Here is a 22,706-nt window from a genome sequence, read left to right on the forward strand (position 1 = left end):
ACTGGATAATAAATGAATTCCTTCGCGATCGTATCACGAGGGTGGATTGCGATCATGCAGGTAATTACTTACTTTTCGAGACACTTAAATAAACATTTGTTTTCCAGAGCCGTGAGGAATGGCGGGAAACAACAAATACTATTTTTAATACACTCTCAAAACAAGAGTAGTGTATTTTGTGTCCCATGCTTATCGTTTAATGGAACATTACAGTTCGCAAAACGTCATGAGGGCTTTAATGACTGGAAAAACGGTCAGTCCCGATTGACTACCTACGAAAATTCAACTGAGCATAGGAAATGTGTGTTAACACTAAAAATTAGAGGACATAAATCATGGGGAGAACAGATAAGCAACTAAGATCTCAGACTGAGACAGAAATAAAATACTGGAGGAACGTGTTAACACTAACACTAATTGTCGCTGTGGTCAAAAACTTTTCTATAAAGTCCTATGGTTCAGGGGTCACAACTATGGTTTTTGGTCAACACATTGCGGAAATTTCGAGATGACACGACAGCTAACAGCAGAATTTTACCCTTTTCTAGCTAAACATGCAGAACTTAATGGAAACAAAGGAAAATGTAGTGCATCAAACCTTTCTTTTGAAACGTGTGAAGAGTTTGTATCAAATCTAGCATAAAGGTTGTAAGTAATATACTGTAGATTAAGTGAAGGAAACTACATATTTTTCCACCATATTAGGATCCACCCTCGATATTGCACATGTTGACCAGCTGACTTTTGTGACAGTGTATTTATCAAAAGATGAATTTCCTGTTCAAAGATTTATCTGTTTTACCCCAAATTCTGGCCACAAATCAGAAGAATTAGCTGATTCGTTAATAAATTTACTATGTAAATATGATTTAGGCATTCACATATGTAGGGGTCAGTCATATGTCAATGCAAGCAGTACGGCTGGTACTTATACTCTTGTCTCCAAGCTTGAATTAAACAAATCAGCCCTCTTGCTCTGTATGTTGCGTGTGCAACTCACTCTCGAAAATTAATAGGATGTATGCAGCAGATTGTCGTCCTCAGGCGCTTTCATTTTGCCGTTTGTTGCAACAAATTTACACTTCTTTCTCTGCTTCGACGAGCCGTTGAAAAATTTTGTAGCCAAATTTAAAAAGTCCGGTCTCCGTAAAATGACCTTGAAAAACACGCTGATCTGGGCGTCACGATGTTAGAAACAATATCAGCTTTGGAAGTTATTCGGGATGCTAAAACTCAAAAGACGTAATAAAGATGCGAGGCAAATTTATTGCTGAGCAATCTACTGAGTCTGGAAACTGCGACAAGGACAACGTTTTGCTCAGCAATACTGAAGAGATGTAATGCTATAAACAAACTGTTAAAAAAGATTAATAAGGGCATTGGGACGGTAATAAAGTCATACGATTCTTTACTTGAATACGTTCGAGATAATCGTCCTATGTACGGCACATTAAGAAAACGCTGGCATGGAAAAGAGTAAGATAAATATGTACAAAACAGCAACAAAAAGGAAGAGCTCAAGGAAAGTGAAAGTGAAAGTGGTCTACATTTGAAAGAAAGGAAGACTTTCGGGTGAATGCATTTCTGTTTATTATAGACTGTTAGATATCTGAATCAGAGAAAAGAAAAAAAAAGTCTTTGGAAGAGTTTTATAGAAATTTTGATTTCTTAAGTAATTTTCTTGGACGAACACATATTAAACAACTGAAGTGTGCTAGAAAACTGCAACAGCATTACAAAGACGTCTTGGAAGAAACTGTGAGTGATGAGGTTACTCATATTACAGCGTACGTGATCTTAAAATTGCACAATGAACATTTTTTTATCAACCGCTGCAACCAAATTTTTGTTCGGCCGAGCGCTCTTTCTCCCTCCTCAAAAGACTCAGGAATTATTTGTGTCATACATCTCGCACGATCGAGTTAACAATCGTACCGTTCTCTCCACGAATTCTGACGTTTCACAGCAAGTAGACTACGAACATGTCATCGACGAATTTGCTGCAAATAAAACACGCCGTAAACAGCTTTGCCTGACTTGAGTGTAATGAGTTCAGTATGCATGTATGTGTCATTATTCTCACTATGAAACCAGGTTGGTAGGTACTCAGAGAGCGCACAAGATAAGGTTATGATTGTGAATGGGGCCGTAAACAGTGAGCTGCACAATCAAACACACAATTTTATTTTTCTACAAACCACTCATTTACACATTGCTTTGAAAGATCACTATTAAAAAATACGGCTGAAGGCCTAGTTAAAGAACTTCAGATGCTTTCTGGGCTGAAGGCCCAAAACCACAGCCTAAACAAGAACAGCTGAAGGCCTGGCCTAGAAATCAAAAGCAATTAAAAATAGAAGGTAAGAATTATTTCTTTTTCATTTGAAAAAAATGCAACTGAAAACAATTAGCGGCTGAAGGCATACACTACACGTCTGAAGGAGAACTATAATTAAAACACATTAATAAACAAATTTTCCAACCAAGAAATTCCTTTTAAACTTACAACAGAACGTCCGAGAGCCTAATTAAATAGATGTTAACTTATTGCATGGCTGAAGGCCACAACAAATTTGAAATAATGGCTTAAGGCCTAAACAATAAGTCAGACAAACAATTTAAAATAAACCCCTTGCTTCTTATAAAAAATTTTCCTTTAAAGAATACACATGGCTGAAGGCCTTATTAGAAGAGGTTCACGTAAATCCTCGGCTGAAGACCACAAATAACTCATCAAACAACTAACAGCTTAGATCCTGGATTACAAACAACTTCAGACAGAACCAATTTTAAGGAAAATTTTTTTTTCTTTTTTAAAATAAAATCAATCGTAAAAATTTTAATTTAACATGGTTGAAGGCCTTCATGTAAAATTTAAAATGAACTGACTTAATACACGGCCAAAGGCCTCGCCCAATACTTCAAACTAAAATGAATATCACAATCTAGAACAAACAGACAAGTGGTGCTCAGAAGTGTTTTAAGGGTCGGCCTGAGAAGGTAGCTCAAACGTAAGGTGAGGTGAGACAGGCAGCCAGGAGTTGAAGTTAAATAATCGGATGGCAACCCAAACTAGGGACAGCCCAAGAACCGACCAACAATTTAACCAATTCCCTTAAATCCGACCAACAACACAACGATGGAAAATATCGGCCGAGGACGAGGATACAAACAGCACTACGTCTTAAGAAATTGGCATTTAAAAACAGCCAAGGGAACAATAACCACTCTAAGCAAAATGGACCAAACAACTTAAAGGGCTGTCAAACTACATGTCGTACTCGATAGCATCAACATGATGAGGAAAGGCACACTTATGACCAGGGCAGAAAATACCGCTGGTGCACTTCACTGGTAAGTAACAGTCAATTTAATAATTAACCACAATATAGGAAGACAGCTGCAAGATTTCGACGAACCCAACACGTCATACGTTGCTGCCAGCCCAAACAGCCTGGGGAGCAACAACCTGCAAATGAGCGAAGAGATGTCACAATAGTTGAGACTTCATAACAGGTTAACTGGTCATTCAACTTCAGCGTCCAGGTTCGGTGGGCAACGAATTTTGTCGCTCTTGCACACAACCCGACAGCGCGTGCACGCCCCAGTGGTCCTGGCCTGGCCTCTCGTCGCGGAGAGTTCCTCGTTGCTCCATCCCAACCGACTGACTGCCACACACACTACCACCACCCAGGAATACTAGCCGTCACACCAAAGATAGTACGACAGCACTAGTATCAATAAGCGCTGCTGCTGCCACTCAAGGAGGCAAACCAACACAAGCCAACAACTTTGTTAGGCCAGTAATTAAGGAAGAAGCAAGACGCCATTCGACGTGACAAAATGCCAAAGAACAAACGGCATGAACGCGAGCCGCACACGGCTCACACTATTATTACTATTATTATTAGTACAAAGATAAGTTAGTGAATGGTACACATAGTTAGTGAATGGTACACTTATGTCCAAATGACTGCTGGAAGGTTTTTTTCTCTGCCTAGGGTGGGAGGAGGGGGTGGCAATGAACAATGGCGATGTTATTACCAAATGCGTCCTCAAGGACTAAGCTGCTATTATTCTTTTCTTTTTCACCATTAGACGACTGTCAGAGAATGAATAACGTGTGGGGGGCAGCATGTCTGTCGAAAACCATGTTGACACCACTGTGACAAGGGGCGGTGCTGCTTCATGATAACGCATGTTCCCGTATCACAAATGTGGTAAAGCTGAAGTCAACTTAGGTGTGGGAGACACTTCAGCACCCGGCCTACTGACGTGCTCTCTCCCCATGTGATTATTACGCCCTCGGCCACTTATCAAAGGCCTTGAATGGTGGATGGTTCCTGTCGGACGAGAATGTGCAGCAGGTAGTTACAAGACTTCTTCACGCAGCAGGACTCGGTATTTTTCCAGACCGGTATCTTCAACCTGGCGCTTCAATGGGATGATTGCATCAGCTCTCACGGCGATTTCGCCTGATTGGCATACCGATTCTGAACTGTACGGCCTTCGATCAGAAACTTTTTGATCGCCCCTTATACTTAACTCCATTAGGTGCTATGGACAGTTTTTTTCATTTTCTCCACTTCACAGGCTCAGAGCCTAATGATTGACCATTGTACACACCAACGAGACGTACTTTTGCCCCCAAATATTACTTTCAATATGTCGTCATCTTGCTAATTTTAAAACAGACCTCCCGCTTGTATTGAAGCAGAAATAATTATCCTGTTACTACAATATCAGTGAGTCACAACTGGCCAAATCGACACATACATATGCCTCAGTGTAAGAATTTGCGGAGATATGTAATGGAATGATTGCACAGGCTCAATACTAGGTAAAACAAGTCCAGCCCACTGGTTGGACACCGAGGAAATAGGATCAGTCTGCTGTTTAAAAAACGCTGGTATATTCCATCGTGGAATATTTCTCAAGCCTGTGACAGCTATATCAGACAGAACTGACAAAGGCATGGAACGTTTAAAAAGAAAAGTGCAACTGGTAACAGGTTTGTGTCACTCGCGGGAGAGTGTCGCTGATATGCTAATAAGCCTGAACTGGCAGATGAAGAATGATGTTCACTATCCCGCGAAAGCCGGCATCCTATAGGGTGATTAATTTTTAAACTGACTGTTACTTACCAGTGTAGTGCATCAGCGGTATTTTCTGCCCTGTGGCCGTTAACGCCCCAGTTACCTGCCCTGGTCGTAAGTGTAGTTTTCTGGTAGTGTGCCTTTCCTCATCGTGTTGATGCTGTCCGGTACGGCGTGTAGTTCGACAACCCTTTAAGTTGTTTGCTTCATATTGCTTAGAGTGGCTGTTTTTAAACGCCAATTTCTGAAGACGTAGTGCTGTTTGTATCCTCGTCCACGGTCGATATTTTCCATCGTTGCTCCTTTGGTCGGACGGAAGGGATCCACCGACAACGCCTGACATAATGCGTCAGCGCATTGTCAATGCTTGTGTGAACATTACGGAAGGTGAACTATTCGCTGTCGAGAGGAATGTAGTTACAAGTATCTCCAAATGCACTGAAGTTGACGGACATCATTTTGAGCATTTATTGCATTAATGTGATATTTACAGGTAAGCATACTGTAACAGCATGTGCTCTCAGAAATGATAAGTTCACAAAGGTAAATGTATCACACTGGAACAACCGAAATAAAATGTTCAAATGTACCTGCGGTCTGTATTTTAATTTAAAAAACCTGCCTGTTACCAACTGTTCGTCTAAAATTGTGAGCCATATGTTTGTGACTATTACAGCGGCATCTATCACAAAGCGAATAAAGTGGTCCAACTAAAACATTCATATTTCTTTATGTACTACACGAATATGTAATAAAAATGTGGGTTCCTATTTTTAAAAACGCAGTTGATACCCGTATGACGTATGGCAGCGCCATCTAGCGGGCCAACCATAGCGCCATCTGGTTTCCCCCTTCAAGCTAGACAAGTTTCGTTCTTTGTAGCTTTTTCGTTTGACGCTTATTTCGTGAGATATTTGGCCCGGTCACGATCAATGGACCACCCCGTGTATCAGGGCAGAGTTCATGTTTGGCTAAGGGAAGTCGATTTGAAGTTTCGTTGGGAGAGTGTGGAGGTGTAGTGTTGGACAGTAGAGTACCAGGATGAGTGAGCAGGGGGCAAACTAGCGGTGGTTAGTGTCGAGTTTATGGGTAACGTAGGACACTCGGAGGTGTTGAAGATGGAAGAGCGGGATGGGGAATAAGTTGGTACAGTGGGGGATGGTAAGAAGATCTGTAGGGCTAGGTGGAATGCATGGCGTTCGAGAATCTGTAGGGCGTCATAAAAGGAGGGAGGAGGTGAAATCCAAACAACATTTGCATAGCAGAGGACGGATCAAATCAGAGATTTATTAGTGTGGAGGATCGTGGGAGAATCCAATCCCCATATTCGGCCAGTAGTTTTAGTAATTTTAGTCTGCTGTGGGCGTTCTGTTGAATGGTTAGTAGTAGGGCTTTTTCATGTTACTCGGGGATCAAGTGTTAGTCCGAGGTATTTTAGTGTGTAAGTTAACTGGATAGGATGATCGCACATGGTCAGGTAAAAGTTGTGAGGGAGAAAGCTGAGAGTGGTTTGGCCTATAATCATTGCCCGGGTTCTGATAGGGTTGATTTTGAGGAGCCACTGGTTACATCCGGAGGTAAACTGATCGAGATGGGCCGCGCGTGATTAGCCGAGCTGTCTGAGGCGCTGCAGTCATGGACTGTGCGGCTGGTCCTGGCGGAGATTCGAGTCCTCCCTCGGGCATGGGTGTGTGTGTTTGTCCTTAGGATAATTTAAGTTAAGTAGTGTGTATGCTTAGGGACTGGTGACCTTAGCAGTTAAGTCCCATGACATTTCAAACACATTTGAACTTTTTTTTATCGAGATGGACCTGGAGGGATTTTTGGGATTTCTAGAGAATAGGTCAAAGGTTGAGGAAGGTGGTATCATTGACATACTGAAATAGATGAACAGGAGGAAGTAGCTTTGTCATATTGGCAGTGTACAGGACATACGGGAGAGGAGAGAAGAGAAAGAAGACGGATCCTTGTGGCACACCTGGAGTGGGATGAAAGATACGGGGATTTGTGTTGTTGATGGTGACAGTGAAATAAGACGGGCGGTTAGAGATAAAGGACGCGATAAGGCGCACATAATTTATGGGAAGTGCATAGATCTGGAGCTTAAAGAGCAAGCCGGAATGCTATACACGATCATATGCTTTTTCGAGATCAAGGGAGAAAAAAATGAGTTGAGTTGGTGGTGTAGGAGATGAATGAGGTACAAGAATTGGTCACCGGAGGAGAAATTTGGACGGAAGCCACTTTGATGGATAGGAATGCGTAGGTTGAGCACTTACTGCGAAATAATTCTTGTAAATTAGAACCCTGTTGATAAAATTTAAGAGAACGCACCTCAACAAACTTTTTTTCTCAATTACTGAACACGTCCAGTTTTCTTTTTTGATCCAATGCATTTTTCAAAATGGTTCAAATGGCTCTGAGCACTATGGGACTTAACATCTGTGGTCATCAGTCCCCTAGAACTTAGAAGTATTTAAACCTAACTAACCTAAGGACATCACACACATCCATGCCCGAGGCAGGATTCGAACCTGCGACCGTAACAGTCGCGCGGTTCCGGACCGAGCGCCTAGAACCGCTAGACCACCGCGGCCGGCCCAATGCATTTTTCTTGAGATAATGCCGTTTTGGAACTCAGTATTGTGCCACTTGTCGGTTACAACGCTGACTGTTGCACAACGATAAAAGTGTTACATACAAAAGTTACGTAGTATTTCCCACAGAATCGGAACCTACAAAAAAATGAGACGTTTCAGCTAAAGATTTAAAAGGTACCTACATCCATCTGAATCTGCTTACTACAATTCGATCCTTGCTCTCCCTCTACCCACGCTTACCCTCATTATCTTATAGACGACTTCTTGAGCACAGGGTATGTCCTATCAAATGATCCCTTCTTTTAGTGAAGTCGTGCCAGAGATTTCTTTTGTTTCTCAGTTTGATTCACTGTGTTTTAACTATTTATGCGCTCTGTGAATCTAATCTTCTCCTGTAACATCACATTTCAAAGCTATTACTGTACTGCCATAGTAACTTCGCCGTTCACGTTTCGCTTCTGTGAAAAGTTACACTCTAGACAAAAACCTTCAGAAAATACTACCAAACATTTTAATTTATATTCGATTACACTCGCAACATATTTCTCTTTATCAGAAACGCTTTTTTTTTTTTTTTTTTTTTTTTGCTATTACCAATCTGCGTTTTATATCCTCTCTACTTTGGCCACCTTACATCGTTTTATTGTCCAAATAACAATACTAAACTACTACTGTATTTCCGAATCTGATTCACTCGACATCGCTTGATTTAATTGGCCTACACTACGTTACCCCTCGTTTTACTCTTCTTTTATCTTTTTAAGACAGTATCTAGTCCTTACGATTGCTCTTCCAAGTCCTTTTCTGTCTCTATCATAATTACAATATCATCGGCAGTCTTTAAATATTTTATTTCTTTTCCTTAACTTTAATTCACTTTATAAATTTTTCTTTGTTTTCCATTGTTTTGTTCTCAAGGAATAGAATGAATGACATGGAGGATATGCTACAACCTTTTTAATTCGGAGATTCATCATTTTTTATACATTTCTGTTTGCCGGGAGTGTCAAAAAAGTTGCGTTACGTACTGTCGGAATGTGAGCCTTTTAGCGACTGCAGGGTATAAGTTCTCTGACTACTCCCATTTTGAGATACACCTGTTGCCTGCAGCCCATTCTTTCTGTCAGAACTACACATGCCGCCAGTTGTTGGAGCATACTTTGTAACACAGGTTCTTGCACATTCACAACTTCTTTGGGAGGTTGGTTTGTGTTTAGTGTCTAGCTTTTTCGTTGGATATTTCCTTTCCTTAGTGATGGTATGTGAAATGCGACACTAGGCCTTCCCGCTCTGCACCCGCCCTGTATCACCGTGTCTTCCCTTATCGCCTCCAATCTACATCCTATTGCGTATGTGTGTGTTTGTTCATCTGTGTACGATACTGCATAAGCGCGTTTATTTTAAACTAGCTGTTCCCAATCATACGTTGCTGTGGCCCATTCTGATTAAATGGAAAGAAAGGGAAGAGAATTCACATGTTTCCAATATATGTGGGAATTGGACATCCAACCTGATCTCCTTCTCCCCTGTGTCTGTCCATTTCTCCTCCCACCCTCGCTCTGTCCATCACCTCCCACCATCTCTCTCTGTCCATCTTCTCCTCCTGCTCCCTCTCTCTCTCTCTCCCCCCCCCCCCTCTCGCCATCTCCTCCTGCCCCCTCCCTCTGTCCGTCTCCCCCTTTCCACTTTTTATATCCATTTCTTCCCACCTCTCTGTCCATCTTCTCTTCCTCCTTCTCTCTCTCCTTGAGCTTTGTTTATTGTTATTGCAAATTCAGATAAAGTAGTGGTAGTGGTAGTAGTAGAAGTAGCAGTATTCTGATCATAAGCCAAAAAGCCCGAAATACAAATTTCCTGTTTGTTAACAAAGTTTTACTATTATATACGCACGTCAAAAAAAGTTTTGCATCACCCCGGTTCCCAGAACTCCTCAAGATAGACGATGACTGTGGATATTGTATCACAGACACAGTCCCTTTGACTGTTCAGAGATGTCACTAAACCCGCCCAATGATGTAAAGAACCGTGCATGAGCAGCGCCTATTAGACGGAGGGGATCCGACAGCTGATCAGTTCCAGTTCAAATGGCTCTGAGCACTATGAGACTTAACATCACGGTCATCAGTCCCCTAGAACTTAGAACTACTTAAACCTAACTGACCTAAGGGCATCACACAACACCCAGTCATCACGAGGCACAGAAAATCCCTGACCTCAGTTCCAGTCATTGCACCAGGAAGGAGGTACACGGTTCCTGTTTTCAATAGTTCAATTTCGTCTAGACGGTCACTACCGCGGTTCGATTGCGTCCGCATTGTTACTTTGTGCCAGGAACGACTCTCAACATGGGAAGTGTCCAGGCGTCTCGGAGTGAACCAAAACTATGTTGTTCGAACGAGGAGGAGATACAGAGAGATAGGAACTGTCGATGACATGCCTCCCTCAAGCCGCCCAAGGGCTACTACTGCAGTGGATGACAGCTACTTACGAATTATGGCTCGGAGGAACACTGACAGCAACGACACCATGTTGAATATTGCTTTTCGTGCAGCCACAGGACGTCGTGTTACGACTCAAACTGTGCGCAGTAGGCTGCATGATGCGCAAATTTACTCCCGACGTCCATGGCGAGGCACATCTCTGCAACCACGACACCATGCAGCGCGGCACAGATGGACCCAACAACATGCTGAATGGACCGCTCAGGATTGACATCACATTCTCTTCGCCGATGAGTGTCGCATATGCCGTCAACCAGACAATCGTGTTTGGAGGCAACCTGGTCAGGCAGAACGCCTTGGACACACTGTCCAGCGAGTGCCTGTCTCTTAACAAATTTTTAAATTTAACTTTTGAGTCAAAAGGCTTAAATTCTTCTTTAGGACGAGAAGAGCAAGGTGGATGTTCCCTGCTGTTTTGGGGTGGCATTATGTGGGGCCGACGTACGACGCTGGTGGTCACGGAAGGCGCCGTAACAGCTGTACGATACGTGAACGCCATCCTCCGACCGATAGTGTAACCATATCGGCAGCTTATTGGCGAGGCATTCGTCTTCATGGAGGACAACTCGCACACCCAGCGTGCTCATGTTGTGAATGACTTTCTTCAAGAACGACATCGCTCGACTAGAGTGGCCACCATGTTCTCCAGACATGAACCCTATCGAACATGCCTGGGATGGACTGAAGAGGGCTGTTTATGGACGACGTGACCCACCAACCACTCTGAGGGATCTACGCCGAATCGCCGTTGAGGAGTGGGACTATCTGGACCAACCGTGCCTTGATGATCTTGTGGATAGTGTGCCACGACGAATACAGGCATGCATCAATGCAAGAGAACGTGCTGCTGGGTATTAGAGGTACCGCTGTGTACAGCAGTCTGGAAAACAATCTCTGGAGGTCTCGCTGTATGGTGGTACAACATGCAGTGTGTGGTTTTCATGAGCAATAAAAATGGCGGAAATGATGTTTATGTTGATCTCTGTTCCGGAACTCTCCGAACCAAGATGATGCAAAACCTTTTATTACATATGTTAAAAATATACAGTCTGTGTATGTCCAAACGTTATGTACGGTACCGTGTAAAAACTTGAAGTAATTCGGTCGAGTACTTTTTGTGATTTTTGGTAACAATGTTTCTCCTTCATATATTACGTACATATTTATATATTACATTTGTTAAAGATATATAGCATTTGTACGTCCGAATGTTCATTAGAGTATTGAGTAAAATTTGAAGTAAATCGGTCAATAGCCCTTCGAGATTACGTCACATATTTATTTATATATTACATATCTTTAAAAAAACGGTTATATAAACACACGCGTATTTGTGTCAAAATTTCGAAGCAGCGGGTGAAGAACTTCCGTAGATTTAAGATTCTGAGCAAACGAACATTTACATTTTTACATAGATTTCCCCTGTAATCATTACATATATATTTGTATGTGAAATGTGGCGCTGCAGTAGTTGTATGAAAACGCGCACGTATTCGAATGCAACGTTGTGTCGAAATTTGAAAGCAATCGGTGAAGAACTTTCAAAGCTTTAAGATTTTGAACAAATGAACATTTACATGTTTATTTACATAGATTATGTACGTTCAGCGTCTTTATTTCTAGTGTTTATCTGGTCATTAGCAGCTGTCCGTTGTGCGTCATTGGTCTGCGTATGCGGTTTCTGTGACGTTTTGTCGCGTAAATAGTACTGGGACATGAAGCTTGCAGGTTTGTTGGTGCGAGCTGTACTCACATGCACAGCCTCAGATCGCGCAGCACATCTCATCCGCCCTGCAGCGCACGCCGTTAATATGCAAAGCAGCGCCAGCCATATCCAAGAAGAGGAGGCGGTTCTGGCAAGTGAAGCTGCGACGCGGTTCCTGCAGCAGGCTCACGTAATGAAGTATCCCAGCTACACTGTACGACCTTCGAATAGCTCTGCTACCACGATGATCGGTTGCAGAACCCTAATCTGACGTGTAAATCCAATATAGCTTCTTCATTGGTCAACAGTCACAGAGGAAGAAAGAAACGTTACTTGCCAGTAAGTTCTGTGTCGTACGGGTGTTCAGGTTGTTATGGATAAGTGTGGAAAAGGAAGGAAGGGAACCTTCGGGTAGTATTAATTTATTGTAAGGGCGTAGGCTTTTGCGGCTGGTGTCAATTTCAGTGAAATCCTTCTGGCTGTGTGACTGTGTAGTGATGTGATAAAACTACTAACGTTGTTTCGGCTGCTATTGAAGACAGTCTTCAATAGGATGACTTTCCCTGATGAAGGGCCGGCCGAAGTGGCCGTGCGGTTAAAGGCGCTGCAGTCTGGAACCGCAAGACCGCTACGGTCGCAGGTTCGAATCCTGCCTCGGGCATGGATGTTTGTGGTGTCCTTAGGTTAGTTAGGTTAAACTAGTTCTAAGTTCTAGGGGACTAATGACCTCAGCAGTTGAGTCCCATAGTGCTCAGAGCCCTTTGAACCATTTGAACCTGATGAAGGTTGCTTGCGATAGCAGCAGACGTTAGCAGTTTTATTGGATATGACGCGGTCTCAGCAGAAAGCAGGAAAGTACTTGCAATGATGTTTTCTTATTTACAATACAGATATACATAGTACAGTACTGTAGTACTTTTGTACCACATGTAACATTTCTACTTTATCTGCTGTAGTATACATTGCACTCATACTAATCTTCCACTGAAGAAAGTCGACTGCCCTAGTGTACATCGGCTCTGTGTACAGGAAAGTCAGTTTGGTATTACATACTATGATGTTGCTAACAAGTCTTGAGGAGAGTAAGTGGATTACGAAATAAAAAATGCAAGGTGCTGCTCAAAAATGGCGAAATGCTGTTCATATCTCCATAACGAAAAAAGTTGCAAGAAAGGCAGTCACACCAGTTAATCTCTGCCTGCTAGTTAAACAACATTTGCTTGACATATTTTTATTTTGCTTCTGGACAAAATGTTGTTTAGGTTGGTCGAGATAAATGGGACAACCTGTATATAATGGCAATCACTGAAATTTTGGGTAAAATAAGAGATGAATTAGTTTCACAAGAAATAGCTGGAAATGTTGTAACAAGCAAAGCATACTACCACTATGTAATACCCTGTGCGTTTTTCTTATGAACATGGCAGCTATTACTGATAATTTAATTTGCATGACCAAATGTTGGGACACATGTTGTAATGCATCGTACACTCATGAGCCAACACACTTTTGTTTAAGTACCATATTTCAGATTTTTCATTTTTAGTGTCACCCTAACGTTTTTGGTATATAAGGGTAAAGTTCAGCTCTGTTGTGTAAGTCATTGGATATTGTGAATATAATAATATGAGCATGTAATATAAGATTGCATAATCAAAAATAAAAATATACAAAGTAAAAAATAAATTAACATACAGAACAGAGTCACAAGTCATAGGCTGTTTTAATTATTTTGTCCAATTTTTTAGCCAGACGTGAGCGTCCTTAGATACTCATTGCCCTAGTGGGAACTTGTACATATTAAAAGCCACCATCGTCAACCCAAACTATGTTAAAAGCATCACTTGACAGCACTGTCGATACAAAGTGTTAAATGCAGCACTCACACCATCATCAAGACAAACTTGGTGAAAAACACCACTTGACACAACGCTCAACACAGAGTGTGTTGAAAGCACCGTTCCACTTCTTCGTCAACACGAAGCATGTTAAGTGCTCTGCTTGACACCATCATCAACACAAGGTGCGTTAAAAGCACTAATCAACACCATCGTCAATACAAAGTCTGTTAAGGGGACCACACCGTGGTTTAGGTCGAAAAAAATCAATTTTCGGTTTTCATCATATTTCGATAGATTAAGGTTTTATTTAAGTACTCTGAAAAAGGATTTTGCTGAAAAAATTTTTTTCGAACAATTAAAGAGCATTTTCCCACCACGTGTGCTTAAGTGCCACGCCCACTTTTCTGTCACCCACTTTTTTGCATGTATTTTAGATCTTTATATCCCCTACATTGCACGTTAGTGATTTTTTTTTTACTCCCGAGTATGTTGCCTATCCTTGGAATGCAACGGTCGGTATTCTTTTGTTTCTGCTGTTTGTAAACAACACGCTTTCAAACACGCGGTTAGTTTTGTTCAAGTGTGATTGCGAGTAGTTGTTATAGAAAACTTGCGGGTATACTATGGGCAGGCAATAAGGAGAAATAAAGAAAATCTGGAGGCAATGAAGAGAGATGTTTGGACCATATTCTTCCATAAGTCCTCTGCTGATGATAAGCCATGTCCAGACAAACATGCAGGAAGGTGAAAAATAAGCTGGATGACCTGACAGAGGCCAAAGAAGGGCCATCTTATGCAGCAGGAGTGTTTTAATTAACTGTAAGTAACAAATTTCAAAAGCTTTTTCCTTAAAGTCAATTTCCCACAAACTAAAATATTCGGTACATATGTCCCATTATATCAGAAATGAAATTTTCAGAGACTCTGCAAAACATAAAAATCCACCTCTGGTACCACATTCATTAATATTCCCCCATTAGGAAGTTCACAAAAAATATTTTCTGCAGAAAAACATAATATTTTTTGTTAATAAATTTAAAAAAGTATTTCTTAAAAACTATAAAATGGATAAAGTATATTTTAGTACAGTTGACTCTATTAGCGTCATGTAACACACAGTAAAAATTTTAAGGTCCTGCATCAGATAGTTTTTTTCAGAAATGGGTCATGGGTCAAATACTTGTCTAAATTAACATGGGTTAGATAGGCAGGGTGTGGTCCACTTAATCTCGACATCACTGTCAACACAATATGTGTTACAAATACAGCTTGACACGATCTTCAGCACAGAGTGTGTTAAAAGTACTCCTCGACGCCACTGTCAACACAAAGTTTGTTAAAAGCCCTGTTCAGCGACATCATCAACATAAATTGTGTTAAAAACTCCACACCATCATCAAGGCAAAATATGTTAAAAGCAGTTCTCTACATCATTGTCAATACAAAGTGTGCTAAGAGCTCGACACCATCATGAGCACAAAAGTTAAAAGTGCCGTCTTCAACAAAGAGTGCGTTAAGAACATCACTATCTTCAATACAAAGTGCGTTAAAAGCTCTGGTCGACACCACCTTTAACATAAAGTATGTTAAAAGCACCATTCGATTATCAGCGCAAAATGTGTTTACAGCTCGATACTATCAACACGAGTGTGTTGAATGAATCAGTCAACACCACCTGCAACACAGAGTGTGTTAAAATCATCACTGGATACCCGAGAACACAAAGTGTGTTTAAAGTACCGTTTGACACAGTCTTCAACACAAAGTGTACTAAAAGCACCAATGGATACTCGCGTTAGCACGAAGTGTGTTGATAACGGTACTACTTTTAACTTGCAGTTTGTTGATACTAAGACAATAAATATCTGAGGATACTTGCATTCGATGACTGCCACCAGTGAAAATGAATCAGTTGATGCCCAACTAGTTGATCAGTAATCCCCCAGAGGTGATGCCCGTGTTTCTTTAAATTTATAAACCAATGACATAAATATGCATTTTGAGTATTTCCAAACTCATAGTCACATAAGAAATGGTTAGCTTAGAATTTTGTCCCTTTTTGATAAATTACTGTAGACGTCCACACCAGTACATTGTTCAGTCAGTGCTATTGATCGAGCTATTAAACTGTCTGCGACTGGCGCAGGTACATTTAGGAACGTCACGTCATGACTGCGATTTCCCTGATCGCTTTAGGTAACACATCACCGACAACATCACATACAAACAGAGTATAGAGTATGGTTTATTCTGTAGTTCACCGAGCGAGGTGGGGCAGTGGTTAGCAAACTGGACTCGCATTCGGGAGGACGACGGTTCAGTCCCGTGTCCGGCCATCCTGATTTAGGTTTTCCGTGATTTCCCTAAATCGCTCCAGGCAAATGCCGGGATGGTTCCTTTGAAAGGGCACGGCCGACCTCCTTCCCCGTCCATCCCTAAACCGATGAGACCGATGACCTCGCAGTTTGGTCTCTTCCCCCCAAAACAACCCAACCCAATTCTGTAGTTCTGCTGCCATTGGCCAATAACGTCATCATGTTATCACGAAGAGGGCAGTGTTGTCAAATACAGAATCTAGGAAGTAAAAGTGAGATCAGCGTTTAAGATACCATGGACGACAGTCATTAAATATGCAGCACCATCTCGGATAAGGGAAATAAATCGACAGTGTCGGTTTGAAAGGGACCTCACTCCGGAATTTACCTAAAACGATTCAGGGAAACCTAAATCTGAATGACCAGAATGTGAGGCTAGTGTTTTAACCCAAGTGCCACCTCGATTGCTACATAGCACGCAGTAACAGAGGTCTGATGAATCTTCCCCCGCCCATTTCTTCTCCTCTCTGAAAATGGAAAACACTATGGAAGCGAAATTTCCCATCAGATGTTAGGTTACAGTGCATGACGATTACTTCACACACTTTCAGTTCCCTGATATCGTATAGAACAATATACAGTGCAACTCATTTCAGAGAGAAATAATATTTTTGGGCCAAAATCGAGCCTTCTGGATCAACACGACGTTAAATCACAAAGCCCACGTAGGGCATCAGTTAACGAGCTGGTGATTCTTATACTGATATCGCAATACACATACTCATTTTTTAAGATTTGTAACGGAAAGGAACATGTTTAAAAGGAAAGGAATACGGAGAAAAGATCATTATGTTGCATGTACATATTCAATTATTCTCCACAACATACATTTTCGATTCACTTACACAATTGGTGACGGCTGATAGCCACAAATGGTAGGTTTCAAAACAAAACTGAAGGCTTTTCTTGTAGCAAATTCCTGAAGGAATACTATATAGTAGGTCTCTTAATTTCGTTGTGGGATGGAATTCACGAAAGTGAGTGAAATAAAATCTAAAGTAGTTTGCAACTAATTTAAGTCTTTCGTAGCATTTTTTAAAAGAGAAATCTCTTTTTCAATACTGTTTGCAACAGAGACTCGGTGCAGTGGAGGTAAAACTAAACCTGCATCCTCAGAGCAGTTCAGTAGTATGCGCAGTGTCCTGTGAACGAGACACGGCGGCCTGTGTACTCTGCTCAGTCTGTTACTCACTCACTCTCATCTTATACTTTCCCCTCTTTGGCGAAGTGTGTGGGGCAGTTTGTAGCCTTTCGGCTTTTACTCCTCTGTGTACTTGTTTGTGTGTGATTTTGTCTGTGATTTTTGAGTGTCTGTGAAATGTGAGGAATGTTCTGTATGTGTCTGGTACTTGCCTGAGGTTGGCGAGATGATTGGTAGTATGTGGGAAGGAAAACAATTAGGGATTGGATATAGGTATTTTATCTTCGACTTAATCTTCGAAGATCGTCATTGGGCGTTTGTGCTTATCGCGGGACATGTCCTACCGACCTAGAGGGTGGATGAGGACGTTTCCTGATCTGGAAGAGCTCTCGTAGAAAGCTCTTGCCAGATTTTGGAAACGCTCTCTCAGGAGTGGATTTTCAGCTGCTGCCTGCAGATCATCGGTAGGGAATCCGAGGGATAGATGCGGCCCTCCTGAGGGCTCGGATTTGCAGCCTCTGGAGTTTGTCCAGGTGCTGCTTCGCCGCGTATCCCCAGACAGGTCGTGAATATTCAATTACTGGCCGGATCAGGACCTAATACACGTTCACTCCTACAGAGCAGGGAAGGGAGCTGGTTGAGTTGAGGACTGGGTACACGATGGACATTCTGACACAGAACTCAGTCTGTTATAGGGCTGTTGAGAAAATATCGATACATTGATATGTCATTTTCCAAAAAGATATCGATGATAAGTGTCGGCGACATTTTATCACCCGATATCAAAATGATCATATCGAGTACCGATATTCTTATTTTATATTTTTTCACAATTTTCGGTACATGTTTTAAGCTATTCTTTTGAAACTGTAGTAGAACATAATTTTACTTGTTCTGTATGAAGGCGTCTTACTACTTTTTGAGATTTCATCACATCGAATCTTTCACTTTGACCGTGTGAAGCAAGTATATGTGGCACAAAAGAAGAAGTCCGATTGCAATGGGTGGGTGGGAGGGGGGGAGGGGGGGGGGATGGTGACGCTGTGAGTGGTATAACAAGATTTCCGATGTGAAGAAATTATTTCTTCACATCGGCGTTCTTCAAAAACAGTTGCCGAAAATGATAAACAAAAATCTAAACGACAAGATTGGTCTTTGCGGTGGGCAGAGACGTGTGAGGGGAAATACTGACGTAATCGGCGCTTGGCGCTACCAACAGAAACTTCAACATGTACATCCTCCAAGCAAAAGTGACACTACAACTGCTAAGTCGCTGGAGTTGACAGAAATGAAAAAGCAAGGACACCTTTCATTGTGCGACTTACATGCAGTTACCACTGTCAGCACAGTGGCTATCGCCAAGCGTGAACGTGCATCGTTTCCCTTTCAATTCTTGCCCTAAGGAGGATAAAAATGGTTCAAATGGCTCTGAGCACTATGGGACTTAACATCTATGGTCATCAGGCCCCTAGAACTTAGAACTACTTAAACCTAACTAACCTAAGGACAGCACACAACACCCAGCCATCACGAGGCAGAGAAAATCCCTGACCCCGTCGGGAATCGAACCCGGGAACCCGGGCGGGGGAAGCGAGAACGCTACCGCACGACCACGAGATGCGGGCCTAAGAAGGATAAGCAGGTTTCTAGTTTGTGTACAGAATATCTAATAATTAACCAGTGCTTTAATCTACAGCTCTAAAACCGACAGTATATGTACAATGTGAAGCTGACATTTTTACGGGCTGAAACGTCGATAATTTTTCCGTCGATATGTCGACATCTTCTCGGTATATCGAGAACCGATAATGATAGATTTTAAATATCGATATATCTGATTCCTGATATTTTTAAAACGTCAACCGTCCTAGTCTGTTAACATGCCTCTTAGACAGTTCGCACATTGTCGCTTTACGGCAAGAAAGTTTGACAGCACAGAAAGTTGCACGCCAAAATTACGTACATCACACAGAAGTTATTTGAAAATTTAGTCACTCTAGTCGGACACAGACACTGAAATCGGTCGACCAGGGGCAGTGGTGAAGGAGTATCATATTACACTGGACAAAATGACTTCAGAAATCAGCGAATATATTACTTCAACAGATTCAATCATTTTTTAAATAATTATGTAGTAATATAGGTTGCTATGTATTTGAAACACATTTTAACAAAAGAATAAGAGCGGCAAATAGCTTACTATCTAATAAATATCATAATCAGTCTCGGTCGGGCACACAGTTTTAATCTGCCAGGAAGTTTCATATCAGCGCACACTCCGCTGCAGAGTGAAAATCTCATTCTGGAAATATCATTTAACTTAAAATGGCCGTCTTATTATTTATTGATATACACTGGATGTATATAAATGTACGAGCACCACTTGCAATAATCAAGAAAGCTAAATATGCCGGTATGCATATCGACACTCAAATTGCTTACCTCAGACAAAAACTTGGAAATCGCCGGACATCTGGGTCAAATCGTATTATTGTCCTGGGCACACAAATCCTGTAGAGACGCTTTTACCCTGAACTCCAAAACAGTTACCAAACACTACTTTAAGCAACACCAAATTTTACCTATTTGTCGGTGGAGGACCCCATCTCTCCTTTCGTTAAGCGATATACACCAAAACAATTGTGTGGCTTCTAAAACTGGCGATTTTTGAGTTCATACTTGAATGATGTTAGTTAAAAGAGAAAACACGTACAGTTTTTTATCTGGAAACGACACGAAAAGCAATTAAGAACCCATAACTGGGACTAATTTCGTGCGTAGTACATACAACATGAATAGAAAATTTGTACACAAAGCCAAAGCTGCTGACGTCTCTGCAAAATGCGTTAGCATATGAACTGCGAGGAACATCTGGGACATTTTTAAATGTAGCCTATAGTAATTGTTCAGTAAAATATTCACACATCCCCCAACAGTATTATCATATAATAACACTGAGGCATGTACTTCATGGTCGGTTGTATTCACACAGTTTTCTGTTGCCTGTACAACAGCAAGAACAAATTCAGTAACATGAATTTTGAGTAATGAAACCCCTTTTGGACTGACCTCCTCTTTCAAATGATTATTGATCACAATATAAACTAAGTAATGGGACTGCATAGATAGAGCGAAACACACAAAAAAATTCACTCTTCTTTCACTATTTTCATACAATTCTCCTGTAAAGATATTACATTAACTGTATCTTTCAGTTCCTGAATGCTGTTATATGAAATTCTTTTTAAATACTCATGACGGCTGGCTGCACTCATACTGATGCTTTCCTGCAACGCTGCTGCCTCCAGCGTGCTTTGCTTCTGGTCCCTCTCTGGATGGTCCTGTAGCTGAAGTAGGCACGCTGGATAGATCGGAAAAAACCCTGACACACCGTCCACTTGTTCAAAATATTGGACATGAAATAAGAAGTATGTTGAAATAAGCACGTGTTTAAATAATGCTACTATGTCATCCTCAAACGTGTTGCTAATGGGCTCCAAAGAATCCTCCTAGGGCACCTTTGTAAATAAAGACACAACATCGAAATTTACTAACAGATCCGATGATTGCAGTCTAAGAGTTTTCATTTGACCTGTGAAATCTTCAGAGTTTCGATTGTGAGGGTCGCATTTGCCTGCGAGAATTCCCAATAGTGATGTCAGGTATTTGGCAACAAAATAAGTAGATGGTCCTATGTTACTTACAATGGGACAGAGAAGCATCCCATTCTTACGGATCTTGGCTTGGCTGTAGAGTCTAGGAGAAACTGCAGCCTTTAGACGCAATCCCTTAGCGACTTTCGCTGGAATCGAGCGCTTCCTGATGAGATCCATAGTCTTTCTCTGGATCTTACCCGTCGGATCACTTTTTAATTTACTATATGCAGGATCGTCGAGCAGATTGTATATCTTGCTATTATATTCTGTTCGTGAGAGAAGCACTGTCAACAGGTAAGATGACGATGTCTTGGTCTTCTCTCAATCCCCGTAAAGCACTTCTTTCAGCTGAGGTGACGTTCATCTACATCTACATCTACACACATACTCCGCAATCCACCATACGGTGCGTGGTGGAGGGTACCTCGTACCACAACTAGCATCTTCTCTCCCTGTTCCACTCCCAAACAGAACGAGGGAAAAATGACTGCCTATATGCCTCTGTACGAGCCCTAATCTCTCTTATCTTTGTGGTCTTTCCGCGAAATGTAAGTTGGCGGCAGTAAAATTGTACTGCAGTCAGCCTCAAATGCTGGTTCTCTAAATTTCCTCAGTAGCGATTCACGAAAAGAACGCCTCCTTTCCTCTAGAGACTCCCACCCGAGTTCCTGAAGCATTACCGTAACACTCGAGTGATGATCAAACCTACCAGTAACAAATCTAGCAGCCCACCTCTGAATTGCTTCTATATACTCCCTCAATCCGACCTGATAGGGATCCCAAACGCTCGAGCAGTTCTCAAGGATAAGTCGTATTAGTGTTTTATAAGCGGCCTCCTTTACAGATGAACCACATCTTCCCAAAACTCTACCAATGAACCGAAGACGACTATCCACCTTCCCCACAACTGCCATTACATGCTTGTCCCACTTCATATCGCTCTGCAATGTTACGCCCAAATATTTAGTCGACGTGACTGTGTCAAGCGCTACACTACTAATGGAGTATTCAGACATTACAGGATTCTTTTTCCTATTCATCTGCATTAATTTACATTTATCTATATTTAGAGTTAGCTGCCACTCTTTACACCAATCACAAATCCTGTCCAAGTCATCTTGTATCCTCCTACAGTCACTCAACGACGACACCTTCACGTACTCCATAGCATCATCAGCAAACAGCCGCACATTGCTATCCACCCTATCCAAGAGATCATTTATGTAGATATAAAACAACAGCGTACCTACCACACTTCCCTGGGGCACTCCAGATGATACCCTCACCTCCGATGAACACTCACCATCGAGGACAACGTACTGGGTTCTATAAAGTTGGACCTATTAGAAGAAGCTTGAGTCAAGATGCGTCATGCCTAATAATCTAAATATATTACCGCGGATGGGTACGCAGTGATCAGTCCCATCGTGTCAGAGAGTCATGAATATCCTTTAAAATCTTTGATCAGTTGTTAAATCATGGAAAGTAATGATGTTTAGATGCAACGGACCGAAAAAAACGCCTAACTGCCTTCATTCCCAGTTGGCCTACACTACCAGGTAATACCACAATAGTTGGTGAGTCGGAGCTTCGAGACCTGCATACGGCAGAGTCTCCAGGCGTCTGGTAATCTTTCAGCCTCTGTGTTATTGGCTGACCATCAGAAATACATGTGTGGCCTCCGCTGTACTTCTGAAGCGAGTATAGCCGCTTCTCCATGTCTGCAGGCGTCTGCTTCTGCGTCTTCATCAAGAGTTCTACTTTCGTGTTCTCTTCTAGAGTGTCCAAAAA

The 22,706-nt window shown here is 41.8% G+C and overlaps 1 pseudogene; it reads left to right on the forward strand.

Moving 5' to 3' along the window:
* Window positions 1–11,912: 11,912 nt before the first annotated feature.
* The window catches only part of LOC124773094, a 46,648-nt pseudogene continuing 35,854 nt past the window's right edge, over window positions 11,913–22,706 (forward strand).

This window comes from Schistocerca piceifrons, chromosome 1 (assembly GCF_021461385.2).
Source record: "Schistocerca piceifrons isolate TAMUIC-IGC-003096 chromosome 1, iqSchPice1.1, whole genome shotgun sequence".
In the NCBI taxonomy this organism is placed as follows: Eukaryota; Metazoa; Arthropoda; class Insecta; order Orthoptera; family Acrididae; genus Schistocerca; species Schistocerca piceifrons.